Source organism: Podarcis filfolensis, assembly GCF_964270895.1.
Source record: "Podarcis filfolensis genome assembly, chromosome: 6".
NCBI classification, from domain to species: domain Eukaryota; kingdom Metazoa; phylum Chordata; class Lepidosauria; order Squamata; family Lacertidae; genus Podarcis; species Podarcis filfolensis.
This window is the reverse complement of record NC_139609.1, coordinates 7,669,517-7,684,623: the sequence shown is the minus strand read 5'-3', so window position 1 is coordinate 7,684,623 and position 15,107 is coordinate 7,669,517. Positions and strand designations below refer to the sequence as shown.

Here is a 15,107-nt window from a genome sequence, read left to right as displayed (position 1 = left end):
CCATCTTTAAAGGTAGAAAGTAATTGGTATGAATTGGCCGGATTTAGGTTTGATGAGGCCCTAAGCTACTGAAGGTAACGGGGCCCTTTATATGTCCAGCTGTCCTTTGTCAACAACAAATTGTCACACACTTTTGTGCATCTTCCATCCCAATGTGTTTTATTCTCTCAGAATTGCGAGTTCTGGTCTGGTTTATTTGTCTTAGTATGGGTATGCTCAATTGCACCCACCTGGAGAGGGTGACTGGGGACAGCAGAGGACTTCAAGATGACGGTGTGCATTGGCCTGTTTGTCTTGTGCTAAAACAGATTAGTAAATCACCTTTAACAGAACAGACAGTAATGAAAAAAAATACAGTGGTACCTCAGGGTACATACGCTTCAGGTTACATACGCTTCAGGTTACAGACTCTGCTAACCCAGAAATAGTGCTTCAGGTTAAGAACTTTGCTTCAGGATGAGAACAGAAATCGGGCTCTGACGGCGCGACAGCAGCAGGAGGCCCCATTAGCTAAAGTGGTGCTTCAGGTTAAGAACAGTTTCAGGTCAAGTACGGACCTCCGGAACGAATTAAGTACTTAACCTGAGGTACCACTGTAAGTGCAGGGCTTCTGTCCAATTGCAGTATTTTAAAAACAACGCATGAGGAACACCAACAGTGACATATCATGAAATGTGACATAGACTATGCCTGCTTCACAGCAGGCACTTGTGATGTGAAGCAGGGGAGCAAGTCTGAATGTCCCCATGAAGATTAACTCAGGGAAATGATACTACATGCATGGGGAGCACCAAGAAGATCAATGTACACTCACGTCCATCTCCAGCATGAAAACTGCAGCTTTTCCTTTGAATTAAATTGCATAGACCAGAAGGTACTGGGGGAGGACATATGCTTAATTTTAGAATACACACATATGTACAACCCAACTAAATCAGATGGTATTAAATTATTTCCTGGTGGATCAGATTAGCTCTGTTAACAACAGGAAACGCTATAACAATGTTAGAAAGTGTGACATTTGGATTACTAAGACTAAGTACAATGACACAAAGAGAGCGACTGTGTGTTTTTAAATGCCCAAAAGGCATTTGACAGGGCTAGATGGTCTTTTCTGCTGGATGTATTCAAACATATGATGTTGGGACTAAATTGATTCAATGAATTTTTCTCATTTGTAACATTCCAAAAGCAAAGATTCTAATAAATAGTAGTCAGAAAACACCATACCTTTAGAAAACAAACACAACTGTATATAACGAAAAGTAAGATTATATGTATTGGGAAAATTTTGGGAAACTACACACAGGGTGAGTAATATGGAAATAAAAGAAAATGGGAATATGAGGGAAGTCCAGGGGAGGAGTGGGGGAAATATGGACAACTGTTAGAGAAATATTGTTAGAGGATATATACATGGAAAAACCAATATTATTTTTTTAAAAAGAAAAGAAAGAAAGAGAAACATAACTCCAAAATTAATTGGGATTGCACAGCTGGTTACATGGTGCTTCGATCTTTATTTCTGGAAGGCTGGGATTCCTATGGTTATAAATGCAAGCTGGACTGGAGAAAAAATGGATTGGGTTTCTCTGTGAACAGTAATAGGCCAAATTCAAAATGATGCTGGAAATGCTTATATGCATCTCTATCATCTTCAATTATTTTTTCCTCTTTAAATAGAAGCGTTCGGGACTATAGCTTGGGGAGAGGGAGGTGACCAGCAAACTTGTACCATTTCAGCACTGAAAATTTTGCCTCAGCTGCTACTTGCCACAGCTGTGGGGAAAACATGTCAACACCTCCATCTCCATCGCAGGTTTCGTTTGGCTGTCAGGGGTGAATATTTTCGCAGCGTGGAGGTAAGTACTAATGTTTCTAACGTCTATTCATTAAGGTTCTGCACAAGAGGTTCTGCACAAAAACCATTTACAGAACTTGGCAGCTCCTGGGAATCAAGTAACTTGCAGGACTAGTTTGGAGATCACCCCTCCCAGCTAGACAAGTTGTTATTTAGATTTTAAGATGTCACAACAATATGTTTCACAACAGCAGCCTGCCCCTCTGGTTCAAGCGGTATTTGGTGTAGTCTTCCCACTGAAACCATAAGGAAACAACCAAAGTGATGCTAATTTTTATTTGTTTTTTTACACATGCCTTTCGTCATGTTAAATCTGGACAGTGATCAAAGGGTTCCCTTTCCACATCCCGACAGAGCCAGCCAACAGAGTCTGCTTATGTAAGGCTCTCCAGAGGGACTTTTGTGCATGAGGGATGTTATTCATATGCTTTTCAAAAGTTGATCGGCTAGGATCAGGAACAAACCCCTCCAGAGGTGCCTTGGAAAGCTTATGAAATTTCTGCATACTGTATTCCAGTGCAGGTTGTAAAGTTGAGGTAAGAGAGGGGTAACCTGTTGGTCTTTCAGTGTAGACAGTTCAGAGGAGGAAATGGAGCCTAGGAGGAATATGGTTAAACGCTATGTATAAAGTTAGAGGCTGCACCCTCAGAGGTATAATGAAAATAGGGACCTAAGGTTGCCATCTGAACAAGAAAAGCAGCCCTTTTTTTGTCTCCAATTGCTGTCATAGGAAAAGGTCTTTTTTCCCCAAAATTGGCCAAAATGAGCCTAGCAGCCCATGCCAAACCCAAGGGAACTTTTTACTTTTCGAAATGGTTCTGGAATTTGGGAGAGTTCAGTGGGTTGTACAGCAATATTTTATTTGGGGGAAAGAGAGGTTCTGAGGGATAGAAAGACCTGTCCGTTTGGGTTCTCTCTCTGTTTCTCATTTTTTCCAATCTTAAATCCAGCTCTCCACAGTTCTGCAGGGTTTTGTGATTTAAAAAATCCTCATGACAATTCATTGTAATGCAATTTTCTCTTAATAAACACTGTTGCATGCAGTTTTGACTAATATGCACATTTCTGCAAGCATTTCCTCCTAATAGCATGCATTTTTGTTTGTTATGTTCACTGATATGCACACTTTCCCCTAATATATAAATTTTTTAAAAATACATAATTTGATTGGAAAATTGCATTGCAAAATTTGGATAAGTGCACATTTTGGATGGCTGCGGTTTTGGTACAATATGTTTCCGAAAGTGAAAATCTGAAAAAATGCGGCTTTAAATGTAAACTGAATCAAATTTCTCCCCCTTTACTACCTGGAAGTAAATCCTGTTGAATGCAGTGGGAATTTCTTCTTACTCTTAAGTAGAAATGTACAAGACGAATGCATGTCTTCTTCTATTTCTATCTTGCATTCTCTTGCCTCAAGTTCTCCACAAATACATATGTCTATATTTCTCCACTTTAAATTTAAAAATTGTGGTTTCAGTTCATGGTTATGTTATTTAAATCTGTCCATTCACCTCTGTCTCTAAGTTATGATGATTCCCTTCTGCTTTGCATCTTTCTCTTATGGCTGTTAGTCACACAATCCTTTTTGCTAGTTGATTTTCAGTCAATCGATTCTCTTCAATGCTGTTGCCTGACTTGCGTATTTCAGCATACTTATGAATAACATGTGGTTTTAAGTTTCACACTCCCTTCCTACAGGTTTTCATCAATTTGTGTTCCATTGTTTTTCAAAGCCCATTTGAACAGGGCTGGTCTTTCTAAGTCAGTGGCTTTCAACCAGTGTGCCGTGGCACCCCTGGGGTGCCTTGAATGATGGTCAGGGGTGCCATGGGCAACACTGACCTCTGTCCCTCTTCCCTTCCCTCTCTCCTCTGATACCTTCTTGTGTTTCTTCCTCCCAATGGCTTGCATAGCTCTTGGTTGCAGCAGCCCTGCCCACAAGCTCTGCATGTGAATGGTGCCTCTGGGGCTGGCCAGCGGGTGCTAGATTTCAGGAGCTGAGGTGGCCTTGGAGTAAGCAAATAAGCAGGCCAGGGAGCCCAGCCAGTCCACCAGCCCTTGCTGTTGGCAATGGACAAGTCCCAGCCCCTGTGGGGCAGTGTGAAGAGGCACCTCTCTTGTGGGGTGGGGGCTCAGAGACCAGGGGCGGCAGCAGCGGACTCCCAAGGAGAGGGGAGAGGAGAAGAGGCTGAGGGAACCCCTGAAGGAGCGTCTCCACCCCCATCGTTCTGCCCGGACACTGAGGTCTAGCGCCGAGTGCTCTCTGGCAGTTCCTCATTGCGAGAAGCCAAGTTACAGGGAACCAGGCAGAGGGCCTTCTGTGGAACGCCCTCCCAGCAGATGTCAAAGAGAAAAACAACTACCAGACTTTTAGAAGACATCTGAAGGCAGCCCTCTTTAGGGAAGCTTTTAATGTTTAACAGATCACTGTATTTTAATACTCTGTTGGAATCTGCCCAGATAGGTGGGGTATTAATAATAATAATAATAATAATAATAATAATAATAATAATAATATCCATAGGGGAGGGTGTTCGAAAAAGGGTGAGAGGCTGCCAGCTCTGCAGGCAAGGGATGACATAACTGCGCTCCTGAGGGGTGCCTCAGAAAGAATGCAGTTGGTCAAGGGAGTGGTGGACTCAAAAAGGTTGGAAACCTCTGTTCTAAGTATTTGTATAGCAGCTGTCCTGAACCTGGTGCCCTCCAGATGGGACTACAACTCCCATCAGTCCTACCCAATGCCAGTTTGAGATAGGCTGTTGTATAGCATCTAGGTTTTTCTTACTGTTACTATGATAATTATTCTGATTACTACTGGAGATTGTGGGACACGGGTGATGCTGTGGGTTAAACCACAGAGCCTAGGACTTGCCGATCAGAAGGTCGGCAGTTCAAAATCCTGCGACGGGGTGAGCTCCCATTGCTCGGTCCCAGCTCCTGCCAACCTAACAGTTCAAAAGAACGTCAAAAGTGCAAGTAGATAAATAGGTACCTCTCCTGCAGGAAGGTAAACGGCGTTTCCGTGCACTGCTCTGGTTCGGCAGAAGTGGCTTAGTCATGCTAGCCACATGACCTGGAAGCTGTACGCCGGCTCCCTTGGCCAATAAAGCAAGATGAGCGCTGCAATCCCAGAGTTGGCCACGAGTGGACCTAATGGTCAGGGGTCCCTTTACCTTTACCTTTACTGGAGATTGCAGAATCTAAGCACTTATTGCTACAGTTAAGCCAACTTTAGCAACAGCAGTGCAGACAATGTTTGCCTTCCAAACCTGACATTTAAATGCACATGCATTCAAAAGATGTGTCTACTTCTATCACCATAGAAGCAGCATCAGGACTGAAGCAAAGTGGAGCCAAAATGCGAACTAGCGTGGTATAATGAATGACAAGTTTACACTTAGGACACTCACAAATTAAATTTCAGCCTATGAAAACTCCTAATTCAGGCAGTGACTCATAACCTACATAACAGGGTTGTTTAAGTTATCCCTCTGGAATAGAGGTGAAGGAATGTTAAGCTATATCGGGGGCTGGTTACACATCAAAAGGTTTGTGTTCTTTCTTCCGATGACACTTCCGCTTATTAAAGAATGTAGTAGATGAGTAGACACTGTAAATCTTTAATTAAAGGATAGGCGGGTCTGGTTCAACAAAGGCAGGCATTAGCACTGGTTGGAAAAAAACAAGTACCATTGGATTAAACGGCGGCTGCTAGCCTGGTTCTTCTGAAATCAGGTGGCACTCTGCTCGTGACAACAGGATTACATTGAACGCATGCTCAGTTGAGACTATTGACATAGCTTGATGTGGACTGTAACATTTAAACGATGACTCTGAGAACTTCAAAAGACAGCTAGGAGAGAGCCAACTGGTTTTCCACATCCTCCGTGTCCTCCCCCACGCTGGGGAAACCCATAGCAAAGACTTCTGGAAGTGTGCTGTTTAGCCAGGTAAGTCATGGGAAGAAGTCTGGAATGGGTTGCACTGAGCTCACAGGCTGTACAGGCAGCTATATTTGCTGGGGCAGAAGGTCAGCTCGGCTCTGAATAAGACCTTCGTGACCTCATTTGTGGATGAGGAGCCTTGGTATGGTCTATGCCACTTTTATAAACAAATCATTTATGCTTTTCAGGTTTCTACATCTCACTAATTTTACAATCGTTTTAACGTTTCAAAACTTGACTTGCTTCTTTCTGCAGTTCCTTAAATTTATTTTTAATATTTTCTGCATATCCAAATTAACTCAATTTGCTCATTTATTCATCTGCTTTCAATATATACTCTTATAAGACTGCAGGTGGTTACCATAATCCTGCCCATGTTCTTATCTACTTACAATTTGTCTGTAAATATTTAATAAAACATTTCCATCCTGTTATAAAAAGTTTATCTTGATTTCTTCTTCTGGGAAGTTTCACCATTTCTGCATATTCTGTAAGTTTATGTATCCATTCTTCCTTTGCTGGGACTTCTGCTTCTTTCCATTTTGGGGCAAGTAACCTTCTTGCCGCTATAGTAGCAAACATGAATAAGTTTCTTTACCATTTAGGTAGCTTTGTCCCTATAATTCCCAATTTTTTAAACAAAAGAATGGAAATGGTTTATTGAATATTTAAACCAATAAGAACATCAAAGGACCTGTTGATGGCATTTTACCATTGCACTGTTGAGAGTGTATTAACTTATGGTCTGTGTGTGTGGTTTGGGAGCTGCACAGGCAGGGGAAAAACAATGCTGTCCAGGGTTGTAAAGACTGCGGAGAGAATAATTGGGTGCACTCTTCCCACCTTGGATCAAATCTATGCTTCCAGGTGCCATAAGAAAGCTGCAGAGATAGCGCAGGATAGTGCGCACCCTGGAAATGATCTCTTTCAGCTTCTGCTTTCTGGAAGAAGGTACAGGGTTATAAAGACTAGGACTGGCCGCCTGAGAAACAGTTTTTATCCAAATGTGATTTTGGTTTTAAACGCAGTGTAAGGTAGTCTCTATGGGAGTATATTGTATTTAATTATGGGGTATCAGAGTTCTTAGGCGGCTAACCAGGTTGGGATAGCTGGGAGAGCAGGCTTGTTGGTTTCTGAATGTCTGATGTAGATTTTCAATTTTGTTGCTCTGTATGGGACACGGACAATAAAGATTATCGTACTATCATACTTATCGTACTTTCAACATGGGCAGGATTATTGTAATAACCTGCAGCTTCCTAAGAGTATATATTTAAAGAGGATAAATAACTGAGCAAATTAAGTTAATTTGGATATGCAGGAGGTATTAAAAATAAATTTAAGGAACCGTAGAAAGAGGGGGAAGGAAGTCAAGCTTTGAAAGGTCAAAAGGATTGTAAAATTAGTGAAATGTATAAACTTGAAAAGTATAAATAATTCTTTTCTTCTTTTTTTTAAAGAGACAAGGCTGGTCTCGGAGGCAGTGTTGAGGACTCCCAGACTGCTGGTTATTGGGGACTTCAACATCCATGGCATGGCAACTGGCTTTGGGGTGGCTTACTTCATGGCTGCCGTAACGGCCATGGGGCTGTCTCAACAGGTCATTGGCCCAACACATGTGGCAGGCCACACTCTGGACCTAGTTTTCACAACTGGGCAGGAAGAGGATGACAGGAAAGTGTACTTTATAGGAGTCCTACAGAATCAGAAAGCGACGTGGGTGGCGCTGTGGGTTAAACCACAGAGCCTAGGACTTGCCGATCAGAAGGTTGGCAGTCCGAATCCCTGCAGTGGGGTGAGCTCCTGTTGTTCGGTCCCAGCTCCTGCCAACCTAGCAGTTTGAAAACACGTCAAAGTTCAAGTAGATAAATAGGTACCACTCTGGCGGGAAGGTAAATTGCGTTTCCATGCGCTGCTCTGGTTCGCCAGAAGCAGCTTAGTCATGCTGGCCACATGACCCGGAAGCTGTATGCCGGCTCCCTTGGCCAATAAAGCGAGATGAGCACCGCAACCCCAGAGTCGGCCACGACTGGACCTAATGGTCAGGGGTCCCTTTACCTTTACCTTTTTACAGAATCAGGGGTTCACTGCACTGCCTCATTGGCCCTGCTACCCTGTCTTTTAAAGTAAGCTTTGTAAGTGTGCGATGCTCCCAGGAGCATTGCCTGCTCTCACAAGGTCCCCTTCAGGCACCTTTTGGTGCTGCTTGAACATACCTGTACTGTGGTATTCCAGTCCTCCTTGCCACATTTCTCAAAACCTGTTGCTGTGCTGGCACTCACGGCTCACTGGTCTTACAACCCACCCACCACCCCTGCTTGTGACAAATCAGGCTGCTTTTATTGTGTTACTTCCAGCTCCTGTTACCCAGGAATTTGCATCCTGGAGCTCAGAATTGGGGGTGTGTGTGGGTGTGTGTGATTAAACTGGATATCAGCCAGAGAGTCGTGTTACTGAAGGGTGGGTCTATAAATTGACTATGGTAAATAACAGTCTGGCACTATTATAGGTGCCACATACTACTTGTTCTGCATCTGCAAGATATCAATCATTTAGTGATATCAATCATTTAGTGTGGGAGCACCTACACTGTGGAACTCCCCACCTATTGACACTGGCAGATGTCTTCACTACACTTTTCAGCTCCTGATGAAAACATTTTTGTTTAGACAAGTCTACCCAGGCATGTAGGGTGCTGAAGTATGTTTTAATCTGTTTGTTGCTGATTTTATCTGTTGAATGTTTCAAAGAAGTGTTTTCACTAATGATTTTATTGTTTTATTTTTACTGTAAACCACACTGAGGGTTGTGGGTTGTTTTTTGTTTTTTTTTTACAATCTAGCAGTATATAACATTTTATGAAATACTGATCTTAATCAAAAGTAAGCTCAACTGAGTTCAACACTTTATTTCAAAGGTATGTACTTACTTACTTATTCAAACCTTTATTAGGCATTATACAAATAAAACGATAAAAGAAAAAGTAACATATAAAAGCCTTGAGATATATACAGAAAGGCAGCAGTTGGCTACATACATATATATATATATACATATAAAATCAGTGGTTTTCCTTGTTAACCTGCTCCTTGGAGGACTGCTACCAAAAACTCGGCTACCCCCGCCGTTACCCTTTGGTCAACGTCGGATAGGCAGAATCCCACACATTCACCTTGTTGGGGCTCCAAACCACCCAAAAGAGGGGACAGCACGCGTTGACGGAGCGTACTGTACAATGGGCACTGAAAGAGAATGTGCTCTACCGTGTCCGGGACATTCATAAAACATCTGCAGAATCTCTTGTTTCTAGGGATGTTTTGATATCTTCCCCTGACAAATGCTGAGGGAAAAACATTCAAACGGGCCAGCATAAAAGCCCTACGTTGGGCTGGAATTATTAATTTGGTGACGTAATTGGCTCTGCTATCTAAGATATTTAAATCATAGAATATGGGCGAGCAAATTTTGTTTACAGCTGCCATAATATTTTGCCTCTCGACATCCTTTAGTCTAGTTAGGATATTATGGAAAATGTATTGCTCATTAGAATTGTACAGGGGCTCCAGCTCGATGCCTAAAGATTCAATCTTTTTTTCGAGGTGCTGATACCATCTTGATTTGTAGGAGTCTTTGAGCAAATCAGCGAGCAGACTTGATGGAGGGCAGCGAAAATGGCAGCGTAACCAGTACTTTATTGAGGTGGACCAGGCCCAATATTCCATTGTGTGTATGCCTATTTCTGCACACATTGTTTCATATTTGATCACAGCTGGGAGTCCAAGAATACGTCTCAGAAAGCTGGAGTGAATCTTTTTTAAATCACTATTATATGCTTGGACCCATAGCGGGATTCCATAGAATATCTGGGATTGCACTTTTGTTTGGAATATCTGATTGGCCGCAGGAATAAATTGATTGCCTTTCTGATAATAAAAACGGGCAACTGCTGATGAGGTGCACTTTGCCTGTTTTATGGCATTTGTGCGATGATTTGCCCACCCTAAATTGCTCTGGAATAAGATTCCCAGATACCTATAGATTTTCACTTGTTGGATTTCCTGCCCTCTTATTTTCCATTTCTCTAATTTCCAACCATTCGAGAAGACCAAAATTTTTGTCTTCTCGTAATTTATAGAGAGCTTGTTACATTCGCAGTAAAGGATCAGAGAAGATATAAGACGTTTCAGACCCAAGCTCGTTAATGATAGTAGGACAGCATCGTCTGCGTATAATAACAGAGAAACTGGTTTCTGATTAAGTTTAGGGGCATGTGATTCTATTTTTTGAAGGTGATCTGGCAAGTCTGATAAAAATAAATTAAATAGGAAGGGGGCAAGAATACACCCTTGTTTTACCCCTTTCGAGTTTGGGATGTCTGATGAAAGGTGACCTTTGGTGTTAAGTTTGACTTGACAGATATTGGAAGAGTATAAATTTTTTATTAGGATCAATAAGCGCTGATCAATTTTTAATTCTGCGAGTTTCCTCCACAGCTTTGGGCGGTCAATTGAGTCAAATGCACCACGAAAATCTACAAAAGCAGCAAATATCTTAGATTGCCTTTGAGATCTGTATTTTTCAACCAAATGCATAAGTATAAGGCAGTGGTCTAATGTAGAGCAACCTTTGGAGAAACCTATTTGTTCTTTCCCTGGTAAATTTAGATTTTTCATCCAGGTAAGGAGTTTAGATAAAAGGTGCTTAGCGTAGATTTTCCCTATCACTGATAATAGGCTTATCGGTCTATAATTCCTTGGTTCTTTTGGGTCGCCATTTTTAAAAATTGGGATAATTATTGATCTTAACCATATCTCAGGTATGATCCCATATTTATCTATGAGAGTAAACAATTGAGCTAAGGGTTCTGCCCACCAATCTATATAGGTCTTAAATAATTCTATTGGTAGACCATCTGGCCCAGGAGATTTCCCCGATTTGAAATTTTTAACTATCTCTCTAATTTCCTCTTCTTCTACCCTTGGCCACTCCTGGAGTTTATTGATTTTATTTTTAGTGGTTTCATTTCCTTTAAGTTCACTGTGTAGATTGTTAAATACAGATGTAAAATATTGGGACCATTTGGATTCTGCAATTGGTGGTAGAGTTAGTTGATTTTCGGCTTTCAATCCTCCGTACACTAGGTTCCAGAACGCTTTGTTATTTTTACTCTGAATTGAGTCGAGTAATTGTAGCCATTTTTGGGTTGCATATTTCTGTTTCTTTTCGGCCAGAATGTAATGATATTTTCTTTTTTCATCAAGATAAGAGGGCTCTAGTTTAGTGCGATTATTTTTAAATGTTTGGCGCAGTTTTCTTTTTAGCTGGAAACATTCATCATCAAACCAAGGGCTAGCGCTATGTTTAAGTACCCAAACTTTAGGTGGAGTACTAAGTTCTACGAACATTTGGAAGATTTCATTATAAATTTTCGGAATATCGCTGTAGGAATTAGTGGTCTTTAAGTTGGATAATACTTGTTTTCTCAGGTTGGCTGTAAGTTTTTGCCCCACTACTGCACTCATTTCCTGGGACCATTTTAATTGGGTCATTTGTTTGTATTGAGAGGGTTCTATAATATTGTGCTTGGTTATTTTGGTTTCATCCTTTAAGTTAATAGACAACAATAATGGCTGATGGTCGCTTTCAGTACGCGTTCCGATTTTGAGGTCCATAATCGAATTTATAATATTATAAGGGACAAGAATATAGTCGATGACACTGCATCCTCGGGGGGAGAAGTATGTAAACTCCCCGCTTCTATCGCCTTTTGTTGAACCGTTCACAATCTGCAAATTAAAGTTGTTACATAATTCAAGTAGGCGTAAGCCTTCGTTGTTTACAGCCCTATCTCTGGAGAATCGTCCTATTTTCAGGGCATGTGCGATATCATTGTCAGTATTCCAATTTAGTTTGCTACATAGTTGTTCATTGTTGGTTCCCACTCTGGCATTAAAATCACCTGCTATTATCAATGAGGCATTTGGGTATTTAGCGGTCAAATTTTCTATATAAAAGGTTAGTTGTGACCAATTTTCACTGTTGCTGTTGTTTTTGGATGGGGGGATATAGACATTTACAAGTAGCAAAGTATCTTCTTTTTGGGTTAAAAGTAGGGCTTGTGCAAGTGGCAAGCATTTTTCTAGCTGCTTGATTTCAAACCCTAAGTTGTCTTTGATCATACAACAGAACCCTGCTTTCGGCCGGCCCTTCGTGTTTGTTTTCAATGCGGGTTTCGTATAGGAGGAGAATCCATTGATTTTAATATCTCTAGTTGACCATGTTTCTTGTAGAAGTATTAATTCAAAATCTTTAAAGAAGTTCATTAGGTCTGGGTCTCCGTCTTTGTTTCCCCACCCTGCAATATTCCAGGACAGCAAGCGTAGAATCCGTTTTTGAGTTGGTGGCTGGTTGACAGCATTTAGTCATTCTAATTCTGTTATTGAGTCCAGCGAGGAATTTTGTCTTGTGCCGATACAGCCATTTGTCGCTACTTTCGGTGGGGAACATAATGGTGGATCTTTTAGATTCTTTTTTAAAGTGCGGGAAATTAGAATTTCCTCCCTTTCTTGATTTTCTTCCTTAGCTGTTCCTTGTTCCTGAGAGATTTCTGTGGTTGGTGGACTATTATGGACAGTAGGATTGTTTTCGGTCTCTACTTCCATTTCTTTGGTCTCATTTGATGTTGAGCTCAATGTGTCAGGTCTGTTGGAGGTCATCTTTTGTTCGGGAATGTTAGAATCCTTTGTAGTACTTAAATAAGGGGTACCTATTTCGTTTGGAGCTAGTATTTGATATCTCAGCCAGGAATTTGTGGTCTCATTACTGGAGTTTTTCCTTGTCATTTCGTATTTTAAAGGAGGCTGGATTTGGAGCTCTGCATCTATACATTTAAAAGTTCCATTAGTAGCTCTCTTTTTGACTATGCATTTTGGGGAGAGGGCTGGTAGGTGTGAAGTTTGATTGTGTATTGTTTCTACTGCATTTTGTTGACCTTGTTGGTGAATTTCGATCAATTTGGCCTGTAGTTTCGTCAGTTTACTGAGTATGCTTATTTGTTCTTTATCTGGTAGGTTGGTAAAGTTACTCAGCAGATCTTCTTCTTCTGGGACTGTCCAGTCTGTTGTGTCAAGGGCGAGGCTGTTAATTGATGCTACAATCGCATGGTTTGGGAGCTTGGATTTTTCTTGCGTGATTTCCCGGGTAGCTGGCAGCGGTTTCTCCCATCTACTGGGTTCTTCCACGGGAGTAGGGCAGATATCGGCTTCTGTTGGAATGGCCTTGTTCATCTTGTTCTGTCTTTTAGATGCAATCAATGGTCTGAGTGATATATCTTCAAAGTGTCGACGTGGAATAATTCCTTTCTGGGCTAAATGAGCCTTTTCCCTTAAGATTTCGGTTGGGATTCTATGACTACCAAATCTTAGTAGTACTTTTTTGGAATATCCATCGTTAGTGAGCCTCTTGACTGCTTTTAAGTCAATCCTTCCCCCCTCAAGGCCTAGGAGCAGATTTAGATGATGTCTGGCCCAGAAGGATGACTCCCAGTAAGGTAGGGGCCCTCTGTATGGAAAAATGTGGAGAACAATCTCACATGGCCTCAGTATCAAGTTGACTGAGTGAGGGGGGCTTCCTCTGATTTTTGGCTGGTTTAGAGGTATAAATTTGTATTTGTTCTGTTTATCTCCAGGGCTTGTTAAGGATGGCAAAGAGGGAGGCAAAGGTATGTACAGGATTGCACCTTACATTGATTACATAGCAATTTAACTCTTGTTGGGTAGTCTGGAATGTTGTAAGGTTCAAAAAGCAATCATGTCTTTGTACAGCAAATGAAAGAGAACACAGCTTTAGTAACAAGTGTTTACTGATGTAACAAGCTTAACAATCCATATATATATATTACTTGGAATCTCATGATTTCTGTATGCTGGGTCCTGATTCTGGTATGGAAATTTGTTGCATGTTTTCAGAGCTGGCTATCTGTTCATTTCTTTTGTCTTTTTCTGCAATCTAAATTGATTATAAATATTAAAAATAATAGCAATGCACTTTAATGTACTTTTAATTGAAATCATGCATTTTATGCGTACTCCCTCTAATATGTACACTTTTTGTTATTGTTGGAGAACTGCAGGTTTCAAAGGATAGCTGTGGTTTCAATTAGGATTGTTTTCAGATGTGCGGATTAAGTAGAGTCACATTCAAGTGCGAACTGAAGCTTTATATGTGGTTTATAGCCACTCCAAACAATTCTTTCCTGTGAAAGGAAGAGTAAATTTGGCCTGTATCACATGTAGCACTAAGTAATGGTCCCTTCAGCACAAAGATTTGTGTTTGTGCTATGGACTCTTTCTGCCTTCCTCCCACATTGTACCCCCAAATCCGTTCTGGGGGCTCAATCAACTTCTGGAGCAGATTTGGGGAGGGTGGGGTGCACATTAGGAAGAGCAGGGGGGGGAGTCTCATTGTGCAAGTGGAAATACTTGCAATGATGGAACCATGCCGTTGTCAAGGCCATCTCACAGAATTCAGAGGATTGTGGATTCTGGAGTGGCTCCATGCTCTGATCCGCAAGTAGAACCCTTTTAAGGATGAGCAAACACCAGACATGGGATAATCATGTTTATGACTTTCCCACAAACCCTTTTCAGTTCTGTAGATGCCTTTCTGGCCTTCTGAGATTCCTATCTTGAAGGGAGCAATTGGATACCAAAGTTTGGAGGGAATATATATATATATTTTATAATAATATTTCATTAGATTTTAACAAGAAAAAAGGTTACAAAACCATAAACAACAACAAAATAAACACCGGGGGAAAAAGAGAAAAAAAATACAAACATCAAAAATTCAACACAAAAAGAGAAAAAAAAGAAAGAAGAGAAGAAAAAAGAAGAAAGATAAGAAAAATAAAAATCCCTCTTTTCAATTTCTCACAATTTTTTTTACTTATTTTCCTGACTTCCTCCCACCTCCCTCTTTGTATTCCATTTAAAGATTTGTTCAGCAAATTCATACCTCTGGGAATATTTACTTTCTCAATTGAGAAAGTTGATAAAATGCATATCTGCTGGCAGAAAGACCCCGGTGCCGTGAGTACTTTGGCCAATCTACTTGACATATTTTAAAGTCCACAAGCTTGAATAGGTCATGCCCAAGAAGTCAAGGACCTACACTCAAGGCATTCTTTTGTGAAGGACATTCCATAAGGCTGGGAACAATCTATTTTCAACTGGACATGAAAAGTCTGTCAGCATTCAGGTGAACTAATTGGATGTTGAAATAGGACTCGCTTAAGAAAA

General features: G+C 41.0%; 1 protein-coding gene across 3 annotated transcripts in view; it reads left to right on the top strand.

Annotated features, from left to right (window-relative positions):
• Window positions 1–1,700: 1,700 nt before the first annotated feature.
• Window positions 1,701–15,107, top strand: part of LOC310765943 (flavin-containing monooxygenase 1-like) — a 30,747-nt gene continuing 17,340 nt past the window's right edge. Inside the window, exon 1 of one of the 3 annotated variants that reach the window (XM_083621626.1) lies at window positions 1,701–1,862. The gene's annotated coding sequence lies outside the window, so the exon portion shown is untranslated. Of the gene's footprint in view, window positions 1,863–2,085; window positions 2,398–5,441; window positions 5,815–15,107 lie in introns of those variants that run through there. The other 2 variants (XM_083621624.1, XM_083621625.1) reach the window with 2 other exon arrangements.